Here is an 8,714-nt window from a genome sequence, read left to right on the forward strand (position 1 = left end):
CCAGTTTCCGACCTGCCTGGGAGTAAGTCAAGAGTCAGTCTACAAGTATTTCCTAAGTCTCCACTGGGTGTGAGTCTCCAGTGCTTCAGGCACTGAAACAGACAGAGTCAGAGTCCTCAAGGGATTTCTATTCCAATGCATAAGGCAGAACATAAACATGTAATATGCAGAGAGTGAATAATGTAATGTTAAGTGGTTCCCCATTATTTTCTGGTTGCAGAATATTACTTACCAGTACCTAAAAACACTTGACAAAATCTGCCTACGCACCAATAAACCAAGTTTGACAGTTCTCCAGTGGTAACATTTGTTTTTCCCTTTGAAGGTCCTTCTGCAGGACCCCTTGGGCCTTCTGGGGAGGTGGATAGGTGTGAAGAGACAACTAATGGGATCTCTTGAGACTCTTGGCATCCTGGACTAAGAATTTCTGTTCTCCCAAGCTCTTATCTAAGAGTTTTAAGCAGAAGAAAAGAGGTTACAGGCAGTCCTGATGTGCTGTGTTTATGACCCTGACTCTAGATGTCAGGTGTTCCTTCAAGCCATTTTGGAAATAGGTGCACCTACAAGGTGCCAGGCAGTGGGTCAGGAGTGGGAACAGGGACACCACCCTAGAATTCACAGTCAAGGAGGAGTACATGTATATAAAGAGATGATAAGGTGAGGCATATGTGAAGAGTGAAATTATGCTCAGGGTGCTATAGAAATACAGAGCACAGGAACAAACCCCAGTTTGGGATAAGGGGTTTCTCATGGACCAGATTTGCTCTGAGGTGAGTAGGAAAGAATGGACAGGCTGAGGCAGCAATCCTGGCCTCCTGACAGGACACTGTCACTTCCTCTACTTCCCTTCCATGGAATAATCCCCTTCAGAGCTGGCCCGTGCTCCAGAATCAGCCACAATCCTTCCCAGAGCTACACAAATCTCTCACCCTCTTAACCATCACCTCAATGTTGACCCTGTACCCCCTTTTCCTGCAGGTGTCCCTGGGTCAGTCCAAGGAGTCAGGATAACGCCTGTCATGGCTGCAATAGCATAAAGAAAACTGCAAAGCCAATCTTCTCCATTTTGCCTTGTAAGGCCTTACAACTGCTTTCTTGTGCAAGGGAGAGTTTCTTCTTGTGTATGCCTTTCCCTGGGATAGTGCAGGCTATCCAGTGTCCCAGACACTGCCAGTTCACATTTGCTGGCTCAGAGCATCTCATTGAGCTGTGAAGACCTCACAAGTATGGAGAAAAAGGGCAGGTGGATGGCTCCTGCCTACATAGAACAATGTCTTGAGTCAAAAGTAAATCAGAAACTCTGGCTCTCAACCTCCATAAATAGTTCTTAATCATTGAAAACTGGAAGGAAAATCTAATCCATTTCTCTGTAGCAGAAGGTGAAAATGTGAGATTAGTGATGTTAGGAAGAGAGAGAGAAGCAGTAGCAGCTATTTCTGCATTTCTCTATGTCATCAAATTACAAAACCAAACATGGGAGCTATTCGTGGACCTAGCACCCAAATACTAGTGCTTGGGCCATGTTTCAAGGGAAAGTGAAATAATAACATGGACTAAACCCTAGATTACTCACAAACATTTAAATTTTATTCAAGAGTCTTTAACAACACACTTTCTATCACACTAGGCTTTGCCTTGGAATTTACTGTGTGTGTGTTGTGTAGGAGTGTGTTGTGTGCATACATGCTCATATGTAAACTTGTATGTACATGCATTTGAGTCTGTGTGTGTGTGTGTGTGTGTGCATATATCTCCATGTAAGTGTGTGTGTTTTTCTAGCTGCTAGTGGGATTGAGGATTGCCTGATTTTACCTGCTGTGATTAATTTTTGTATTAGTTTGGCTGGGTCACAGTACCCAGATATTTTGTTAAACATTATTTTAGATACTTCTGGGAAGATAGTTTTTAGGTGGGATTAATATTTAACTCAGCATTTTTTTCTCCCCAAGAAGGACAGCCTAGAATGAGTCAGATGTTTCATGTGTGTGTCAGTCCATGGTCACCCCCTCGGCTCCAACAGGGCAGTTTACCTGAGTGTGGAAACCCAAGGTGAAGGATCATGTGGGGGTGGACTCTTGGAAACTGGGCTATATCATCCAATTTCTTTTAGCCCTCCATCCCCCATGCTTCTTTTATGCCATAACCAAGGTTCCCTTTATTTTTTATTTGTAAAAATTTGTAATTGAAGTATAGTTGACATATAATATTATATTAGTTTCAGGTGTACAACATAGTGATTCAACAATTTTATACATTACACAGGGTTCACCATAATAAGTATAGGACCATCGGTCACCACACAAAGTTATTATATTAGCAACTATATTCCTTGTGCCAAATTTTTCATCCCCATGACTTATTAATTTTATAACTGTAAGCTCTTAATAACTGTGCCTCTTAATACCCTTCACCTATGTTGCCCATCCCCCACACACTCTTGCCTCTGGTAGTAACTAATTTGTTCTCTGTATTTATAAGTTCCTTTCTCTCTTTTTTTGTTGTTGTCTGTTTGTTTTTTACATTCTACATATAAGTGAAATTATATGATTTTTACCTTTCTTTGTCTGACTTATTTCACTTAGCAGAATACCCTTTAGGTCCATTCATGTTGTCCCAAATGGAAAAATCTCATTCTTTTTTTATGGATGAGTAATATTCCATTGTGTATATATACCAATACCATATCTTCTTTATCCATTTCCAAGGTTCCCTTTAAGTCCTATGCCAAACACCTGCCTCTACACCTTATATTTTGGGCAGATGTGTTAGTCAGGAGTCTCTAGGGAAACAGAACCAATAGGATGAGCATATATTCATTTTGTAAGAAATTGGCTCATGTGACTTTGAAGGCCTGGCAAGTCCAAAATCTGCAGACAGGCTGTAGAGTAGGTGGACAGGCTGGAGACCTAGGTAAGAGTTGCACTTCAAGTTCAAAGGCAGTCTACTGACAGAATTTCCTTAGAGGAGGTCAGTCTTTTTTTCTAGTCAGGCCTTCAATTGATAGGATGAGGCCCACCCACATTATGGGGTCTAATCTGTTTTAATCTTTATAGAATGATTTTCTTTGAGAAATTTGGAAACCATTAACTACAACATAACATGCTTCAGGTGAGAAAAGTGTGTGCTACAGATGTTAACTGACTTTCCCAAAGTCCCAGAAGGAGTATATGGAAAAGTCAGGTCAAACTGGACAGTGGACATCCCCATTTTCAATCTAGTGCTCCTTCATTTTCCTTGGTTTGTATGACATTATAGGCTAAACAAGAAAGTAGGCTTGGGTGGAACCCTTAAGTTAAAAAAAATACTAAGATTGAGTGCTAATATTTCTATATTCTAAGATTTGTTTACCTGCAAGATGGCTCCTGCTTACAGCTTGCTTGCTTTGGACCATGAAGTCCAGTTGGGAGAGAGGTTATAATACCCCCTCAAATATCATCACAGAGTGAGCTAAGCAGGAGACGATGTGGAGAACAAAATAATAGGGAAGAGATAAAGGGTTAGATACTGGCCAAAGAAAGGGGTCTGTCCAGAGGTTAGACCCTTGACTTTGTTCAAGTTCAGAGACTATGTGACCAGAAGGAGCCCTGGACAGATAGAGTGCAGCCTCCCTCCTCAGCAGCATAATATTGAAAACATCCAAAAGTCACTATGGAGGATGATTCAGGATGGAGAAGTCTTCCTCTGTCATCAACCCCATGGAGGACATTTTTCCTCATGTCTAAGGTGGGTTGCTCTGACATCACTGCTGGAAATTTCAACACACACATACCTTTCAAGTAGGGTGCCCTTTCAGGTGTTCAAGACAGGAAGCTCTCTTGTCCCTCCCTCACCTCTAGACTCTTCTCTACCAGGCTGAGTATGACCCCTTACTCCCCACACACACCATGACACAATTTCTGGTTTTTATTTTCTCCTTGTCTTCTTCCTTTGGACTAGCAGTAGATATTCACAGTGTACTCACCTCTCTATCAAATTTTATCTCTCTAATTCCTACAACAATCTTAGGATGTGGTCATTGTTTATCCCATTTTAAGGAAAAATAAATCCCATTTTGAGGAAAAATAAAGGTAGTTGGTTTGTTCCTCTTCATATAACTGGTGGGTGACAACAAAGGGTCAACAGCCAAGTCTCTCTGACCTAAGTCCCCAGCTTTTTTGCTCCACACTTGGCTATGTCACTGATGCTAGGCTTGCTGTTCCCCTCCCCTAGACTGGGCACTGCTCAGATGGCAGAGCCCAGGGAGTGCCATAATACAAGAATGGTCACCTCAGGGTGGAAAGAGAGGCTAGTCACAGGAAAACCTTCTTATGGTCCCAAAATGTTTTCTTATTTGGCAGCTGCTACCCATGCTGGGCTCTGTGTCACATAGCAGATATGCCAATAAGTTCAATGGGAAGGTTGTCCCTGAAGATACAGCTGTGGTTGTTTAATTGAGGAAGTACCAATGACAAAATAAAACAAACAAAACAAAAACGTATTTCTTATAGACTCTCTTCAATCAAGAGAGATGTCTTTTAAGCAATAGCAACAATGCAAAATCCCTTGCTATATCCCTCCCCTGGACCCTGAGTCCTGCCCTCTGAAGGGGCCTGAACCATATCCCTGACACTCCAGACAGCAGAAGTGCCCCTGTGCAGCTTCCTCCATGACAAGAATACCTGTCAAAGCAGAAATGACTCTTTGGAAAGTACCCTCCTCAACAGTCAGGAAGCAGGTGGATTTTCTTTCCTCTCACTATAGACTCTATTTTCACCCAACAATATGGAACCACATATGGTCCCAGCAAAGGCTACTGCCCAAAATTCTAGGCAAATCATAAAACAGTTTGTCCACCAGCTTTTCCCAAGTACCCTAGACAGTGGAAGTTGGCCAGATGTGACATGTTCTCAGGGCACCCCTTGGAGCCTGGACAGGTGTGTCCTTCTATGGCTACCATCACCTGTAGTGGACAAACAAGGCCATTCTTCCATCACAGCACCCTCTACCCACAAAGAAAGAAGACATTAACTTTTCTTCAGATTTTATAAGGGAAAACAGAATTCTTCTAAATGATCTTAAAATTCACATGAGAAGCCACTCTCCTCTACTCCATCCCACAGAGTAGTTGTTGAAGCCACCTGCCTTCCCTTCCTTCCCTGCTCCATCTCTCACTGTTAGTTAGACCCTTCCCAGGACTAACATTTAGCTCTGCGACCCCTTCCTCAGTTCCAATGGAATCATGCCCCTGCCTCTCTTTGATCCATTAAAAATATTATCCCTGAGGAATCTTGACTTTTGTTCAGTTAATGTGCAGACTATTTTGGATATAGACAGGTGGATTTGGGAGGCTGGAGAATGGCAGGAGTTACAAGAAAAGGAGTAATGGCTTATCCGAGAAAACAGGGCACAGGGAAATGGGGAGGAACTCCTTCCTCTTTGGAATACCCCTCGAGTCTCTAAGCCCAATTGACTAGCTCCCAAAATGGGCTCCACTCTCAGCTCCTCAGCCTCCTTCCCAGAGGAAGCCTACTCCAGGGTGAGGAGGTCAGGCACATGGGCGGCAGAGGAATGGGACAGCTGAGGAGCTGTGAGGTCTGCAGGACCCTCAGGAAAGTAGAGAGTAAATATTTCCCTTAAACTGTATTTAGATTATTATACCTTCCTTCAGCTACAATGCTAAGTAAACAGAAAAGATTCAAAACAGTATGTGAGCTCTACTGTGTACAGTTGTAAGTTACGTATTTGTAGTTGAAAGCCCAATGCCACCCCTACATCGGATATTGTGGAGTTCATTGTAATACAAGGAATTGCTAAAAGAAAAGAAATACAGAATTTCAAAACTCCCCCTGAAGCATTGTGGGGGGGTGTGCCACAAGGTGTGATGTTTCTGTAACAGCTCTGTTTTTTATTGTATTTAAGGAGATGCAAATATAAGGCACAAAACTTTGTAGGGGAGATAAGCAAACAGAACAGCCACCAAAACTCTAAATGATGTGTGTTTATGGATGGACATACTCTTGTGACAGAATGGCTAAATAATGTCTCCCAAAGATAGCCACACCCTAATCCCCAGAACTTGTGGATACATTACCTCACTGAGTAAAGGGGATTTTGTAGATGTGGTTCCATGAAGGATCTGGAGATGGGGAAAGTATCCTGGGTTATCCATGTGATCCCAATGTACTCACAAGGATCCTCATAAGAGGGAGGCAGGAGGATCAGAGTGAGTCATAGTAGATGTAATGATAGAAGCAAGATACTGGAGTGATGTGAACAAGGGGCCATGGGCCAAGGAATTCAGGCAGTCTGTAGAAGCTCAAAAGACAAGGAAATAGATCTCCTCTGAAAGCTCCAGAAAGAACTCAGCCCTGCCAACACCTTAATTTTAGACTCTGACTTACAGAACTCTAAGAGAATAAAGTTGTATTAAATCACTGAGTTTGTGGTTATCTGTTACAGCAAATAGGAAATTAAAAAAAAAAAAACTTCATTCCTTCTGCCTGAAATTACTGAAGGAGACAGGAGGTAGGAGGACAGAGAAGGGGTAGGAGCATAAAGGGCACTTAGTGCATGAGCTCTGGAGCCCCTAGACTAGTTCCAGTGGTCTACTGGAGATGATACTCAGGAGACTTGACTGTTAAATATTCAGAAATTTTGGAAGACTGTTGTTAAACCACTGGTTATCTTGAAATTGTCCAGGTGGGAGGATTTATACCTTGAAAAGTACATAAATCCAGGCTTTGCTCCCCTTCCCACAGCGGCTTTACCAGCCACTATTGCTTAACTCCAGCCTGGGGCTGATAAATTCAGGAGTGCTATGATGGAGTCAGCCAGATGGCAGGAGGGTGGGTGGCTTCTAGCAATTGAGGACTTCAGTCCTACACCTGGAAGAACCTGAATTCAGCCAACAATCCAGTGAATCTGGAAGACGACCGAAGCTCCAGAAAGTAATGCAGGAGCCAGCACCTTGATCTCAGTATCATGAGACCCTGAGGAGGGGTCCCAGCTAAGTTGTGCCCACACCCTGGACCCAAGGACACCATGAGATAATAAGTGTGTGTTGGTTAAGTGCTGTTCATGTGATTTGTTATGCAGCAATACAAAACGAATACACATTCTATAAACAATTTCTTGCCCTCCCAAATATTCTCTTCCTCAGGTTAAGCATCCCTATTCCTTTAAAAAAATTTTTTTAATGTTTATTTCAGAGAGAGAGAGACAGAGACAGAAACAGAGACAGAGACAGAGAGACAGAACGGAGGTTGGGGGGAGGCGCAGAAAGAGAAGGAGACACAGAATCCGAAGCAGGATCCAGGCTCCTAGCTGTCAGCACAGATCCCGACTCAGGGCTTGAAGTCACAAGCTGTGAGATCATGACCTGAGCTAATGTCAGATGCCTAACCGACTGAGTCACCCAGGTGCCCCTCCCTACTCCTTTTTAAAGCAGTTTTTACACAGTCCAACGTTCTGTTTCTGTCCCATCTTCATCTCTCTCATCCTGAGTTGTTTCAGATACCAATATTCCTCAACTATAAGGGGTCCTATAAAAAGGTGGGTCTGACAGGACAGACACAATGATAAGCAGCTCCAGGAGGTAGGCACAGGGTCCATGTTCTGAAATGAATTTCTGGTGGATGTGGCCATGGTGGTTCCAGTGATTGTAGCTAACTCCAGGAGACAGAGGGCAATCACAGAGGGTAAGAAAATGTGGGAGCTGGCAGACAGACACCCCTCCCCTCTCGGTCCCTCATGGATATTATCCTATTGTGAGTTCTCAGCCCACCAATGAAAGGTTTCTGTTAAGACTTCAAGAAAGATGTCATCACAGCAGCAATAAAGGAGCAATCCTCCTCAGGTCCACTGGCCCCAGCCAGCATGGACGCCCCAAGTGCAGTGCCCACGGTGCCCCCAGGAATGCCCACTGAAGCAGACATGCAGCCTCTGAGGCCACCACCCAAATTCAGACTTGAGGCCCCCCTCATGCACCTCCTTCACCCATAGAGCACCTCACAGCCCCACAAAATTCCAGCTGTCATGGGTTCCAAGTATAAAACCTTCACAGTCCACTGGCTTCCCACAGGCAGTTAAGTGACCCATCCCAGATTCTTCTGATGAAGTTTTGGGGTGGTGGTGAGGGGGTTTGTGGGGTGGTCTGGAGCTGACGTCCAAGAAAGAATTCTTGAAGATGTCTTTGGTGCAAAAAGGTGATTCAATTAAAGCTCAGGGACAGGAGCACCTGATCAGTCTGTTAAATGCCAAATTCGGCTCAGGTCATGATCTCACAGTTTGTGAGTTCCAGCCCCGTGTCAGGCTCTGTGCTAACAGCACAGAGCCTAGAGCCTGCTTCAGATTCTGTGTCTCCCTCTCTCTCTGCCCCTCCGCTGCTCATGCTCTTTCTCTCTCAAGAATGAATAAACATAAAAAAAAAAGCTCGGGGACAGGACCTGTGGGCAGGAAGAGATGTACTGGGGTCGTGACAGGTAACTCGTTATATACCCTCAGGCTGGGAGGGGGTCAGGGATAGAGTCAGTCTCTAAGGAATTTTGGAAGCAAGGTTTCCAGGACCTTGAGGGGCTAGCTATTTCTAGGGAAGCACAAATTATTACCATTTAATAAAAGTTCAGTCATGAGACCCTTCATATGCATATTGGGGGGCTATAAGCTTGGAGTATGGTTGCAAGTATATATCTTGGGGCAGTTGAGATACAGGAGGTAGACTTGCAGGATCCTCAAAG

This window comes from Herpailurus yagouaroundi, unplaced genomic scaffold, assembly GCF_014898765.1.
Source record: "Herpailurus yagouaroundi ecotype Mexico unplaced genomic scaffold, PumYag 498, whole genome shotgun sequence".
Taxonomy (NCBI): domain Eukaryota; kingdom Metazoa; phylum Chordata; class Mammalia; order Carnivora; family Felidae; genus Herpailurus; species Herpailurus yagouaroundi.